Here is a 3,979-nt window from a genome sequence, read left to right as displayed (position 1 = left end):
TGGTCTTGCTGTAAGCTCTAACCGCGTGCCTTAAGTAAGCAGCTTCTTTTGAAATCCATCAGATGTAGCCTGCTGTAGCGGCTGTTTCCCCAAAGAATGTCTCTGCTGCATCGGCATCTGCTGCGGCCTCCTCGTGCTTCTGCTATCAACAGCCCCTGCCTACTCAAAGGACAGAAATGTGTCCAAGTCCTCTTGCTGTACCCTGAGCCTGAGCTCATCTGCAGAGGACTCTGCAAGAGGTGGGTTGTCAGCCGGAGCTTGCAGAAGCAGACGGAGGGCCTCAACTCGCGCGCACTGTTGAACAGTTGAGGAACATAGCTACCCAGGCTTCTCTCACAGTTCCCTGGAACCAGGTTGCAGTTTTCTCCCATATCCCTGGAGAGTTTGTATAGGAGGCTGAGCATCTTCTCTCTCTCCAGGTGGTCCTCAGGGTGGTGAAGGAAGGACAGTGTAGTCTCACGTCAGCTGCTCCCTTGTGCATATTCAGTTCAGCACTCTGGCTACCGCACTGTTGGTTTGTTGTGGAGAAAACATTTGGGAGCAATTCCGACTGCCTGCTGAGTGGTGTCTTCTCCATGTCCAGAGTGCTCGTCTGTAGGACAAGTGGGCGTCTCTCATTTCCTATAGATCAGCAGGTCTGTGAGCTGATCTTGCAGCTCCTCCAACTCCTGCAGTGCCTGCTCAGAACTGTCTGGATCTTGCACCAGGTGCTGGAGGAGGTTGAGCGGTTGGGACGGCTCGGTTAATGGGGGCAATGATAGAAATCTCCGCAGGCATCGTCTCATTTCCTATGAGGAAATGGTTCAGCGCGTTTTTCCTCCACACAGCAGCGCAGGTAGCGCAAGATGTCATCCATCCGCTGAAGGAATACGCTCACATGCCAGCCTTCCAGAGGGATGGCAGTCAGGAGGTGCATGAGCACTGTCCTCAGTTGGTAGGGAGAAAAAGTGCTGCCCGCCAGGATGTGGGCACCCGCTTGCACATAACTGAGGCTGTTGAAAGTGTTCTCCTGGTCATGGGTGGCTATGTGCTGGAAAAACTTTTCCTCAGCCACCGCACAACTCTGTGGCCAGATTGTGCTGGGGTAAAAGCAGCCTCTGTCTCCTGGCTGCTCAGAAAGATGTCCGTATTTTCTTGCTGGACGCCAAACACAATCTCAACAACGACGGCTGTTTTGTGGATGTCTGTCAGATGAATCCTGCAGGAGCGCCTGGAGAATGCCACATTCATACTGCATGTCGCTGCCTCAGGCATGTATTTCCAGGCATTTGCGATCAGCACCCGGAACCATCGGGCAGTCTTCTCCACGTCTAGGTAGGCGTCCTTGCAGAAGTCACACAGTAGGCTGGGGCGCTGATTTCCCAGCTCTTCCTTGGAGGTGTGGAGGAAGCACCGCATACCCATCTCCTGCTCCCTCCCGCACGTGCATTCCAGATCTACACGGATGCGGGAGTTCCTTGCTGGCAGCTCCCCTGTGGCACCCAGATCGAGGTGGAAAACGTGCCCACGGGGGGCCGACAGGGGCACAAGCAGGCGGAAGATGGGTTCGTTCTCAGGGGGACACCAGCCTACATAGGCACTGCCACCCCGATGGGGAGCTCTGGCACCGGAAAGAAAGTATCTGACACGAAATACCGGCATAAGTCGATGAGGCGACCAAAGAGGAGGAGTATCTGCTCACAGTTATCTCGATGAATTTGGTCTGGCCAGAGCACATCAGCACGGAGAAGATTACTCCCCTCCCTCTTCCGCTTTCTCCTGCTGCACCTCCGGTTCCTGTTTCTCCTCCTGCTGCTCCTGCTTACTGATGGAGCTCTCCTCATCACTGATGTCTTCAGTTCTCTGGAACTTTTTATAGATCTTCCACATGAACCAGAGAAAAAGGAAGAGAATGCAAAGAACACTGCAAACCTTCCAGTAAGGCAACACAGAGAAGAGCAAGGCTTGAATATCCACCCTGCTCTTCTTCAGGTTGCTCTCTTCTAATTGCGGAAGCAAAAGCGGAAGCTTTTCCATCGCTTTTCGCAAGAACACTCACGCATGCGTTCAAGAAGGCTGCAAACCTTCCCGTAAGGCAACACAGAGGACAAGGCTCGAATGCCTATCCAGCTCTGCCCCAGGTTGTCTACGTGTTGCCACTGCAGTGTCATCTGCTCTTGCAGAAACACCTCACGCTCACGCAGCGTTCAAGCGTTTCACGTCAACTCATCACCAAACGAAAGCCACTGTCAGCGCCAACAAGGCGAAGAAAAACGCCAAAGCCATGATCTGGAAGAGATGAGAGAGGGGAGGTCAGTGAGAGGGGCTGGGTGGGAGCTCGAGCACGGCTGGGGGAGCGTGGCCAGGAGCCACACACAGCCCCTGGGGTCAGGTAGGAGCGGGGCCGAGGGAGCTGGGAGGCAGCGGGGGCTGAGGCCAGCGCTGCCGCTGACTGCCCAGAGAGCCGCTCACAGGCTCCCCTGAGCGCTCGCTGCGGCTGCAGCTCCCAATGACCCCTCAGCGGGCCGTCAGGTCGCGCCCGGCCCAGCACAGGCCTTCCCCCTGCTGCTGCACTCACCGCTGGCCCAGGCCAAAGTGGAGCAGCGCTGCCCGCTGCTGGCCTCGATGCCAGCCCCTCGCATTGTGCGCGCCTGTGCCGTCACAGACGCCCCCATCCCCACCCTTCGGCCCCACCCTTCGGCCCCTCAGCTGCCCTGGGTCTCCATGGCCCACGGCAATCGGCCCTGTTCTGAGGCGCACGTGGGGGACTGGGTTTCCTTTGTTTCCCTCGGGTTTTACTGCAGAGAAAGCAGCTGGCTTCATAAATTGTACTACTCTAAGGGGCGATTACAGATTAAACGCATCTTGTTCTTAACCTGATTTTTTTTGGTTCGCATGTCTGCTTAAGTTCTTCAGTTTTGTTGATGCGAATATTCTTTTTATTATTTTCCGCAGATGTAGCTCTTCTAAGCCTGTTCAGGTCCACTTTAAATCTCAGTCTCTGTCCACTCTTGACTTCTTGACTCAAGAGAGGGATCTCTGAAATGCGTGTTTTTCTGCCTCTCTGCCCAAATAAATTGGGCCCCCTGATCAGTAGGAGGAGGTTGATGAGGCCTTCCATAAGCAACTGGAAGTGGCGGCACGTTCCCAGGCACTTGTACTTATGGGTGATTTCAATTATCCAGATATTTGCTGGACGACCACCATGGCCAGACATACGCAGTGCAGACAATTCTTGCAGTGCATTGAAGACAACTTCCTGATGCAGGTGGTCGAGGAACCGACGCGGGATGGGGCGTTGCTGGACCTTATTCTCACCAATAAGGAAGGACTTGTTAAGGAAGTAAAGGTCGGGGGCAGCTTGGGATGTAGTGACCATGAGATGGTGGCGTTCGAGATCCTGAGTGGAGGAAGCAAAGCAAAAAGTAGGATTGCTACCCTGGACTTTAGGAGAGCATGCTTTATCTAATCACAGCTCATTCACATAAATATTTTCTACTGTTTTTGAGCATATCTAAATACATCTTCCTGGATAAATATGTTCTATTAGCTAGTAATTTATTCTCCACTTCTATCTCAAGAGAACATTATCCTCATTCACATTGCTGATTTGGAAAATGAAATAAACTTTGCCTTTTCTATCTTTCTTGGCATTTTTTTAAATTTTTTTTTTGCCACAGCAGCATACCTTGCTCTGTCAACACTTTCTGTTGCTGACATTATCCCTGGAGCTCTCAGGGACATAAAGTGATGATGTGGTTATACCATCTAGTTAAGCAGACTTTCACGTTTGCAACTTTTTTTTCAACCAAGTGTCAAAAAACGTTAGGCAGAGAAGAAAACAAAGATGAATACAGCAGTTTTTTTCCCCACCATGGCCTATTTTCACTGCTGGTGCCTAGCATAAAAACTTTTCAGGTGGTATTATGTCTGATGAGGCAACATCACACTGGTTTATGAGCTTGAGGCTACAGCCAGTATATCAAGTCACTTGAGAAAA

At 52.0% G+C, this 3,979-nt stretch overlaps 1 pseudogene; it reads right to left on the bottom strand.

Moving 5' to 3' along the window:
* Window positions 1–380: 380 nt before the first annotated feature.
* Window positions 381–2,468, bottom strand: LOC107315062 (annotated as a pseudogene).
* Window positions 2,469–3,979: the final 1,511 nt, after the last annotated feature.

Source organism: Coturnix japonica, chromosome 5, assembly GCF_001577835.2.
Source record: "Coturnix japonica isolate 7356 chromosome 5, Coturnix japonica 2.1, whole genome shotgun sequence".
NCBI classification, from domain to species: Eukaryota; Metazoa; Chordata; class Aves; order Galliformes; family Phasianidae; genus Coturnix; species Coturnix japonica.
The sequence above is the reverse complement of the archived record's forward strand: the minus strand, read 5'-3'. Positions and strand labels throughout refer to the sequence as shown.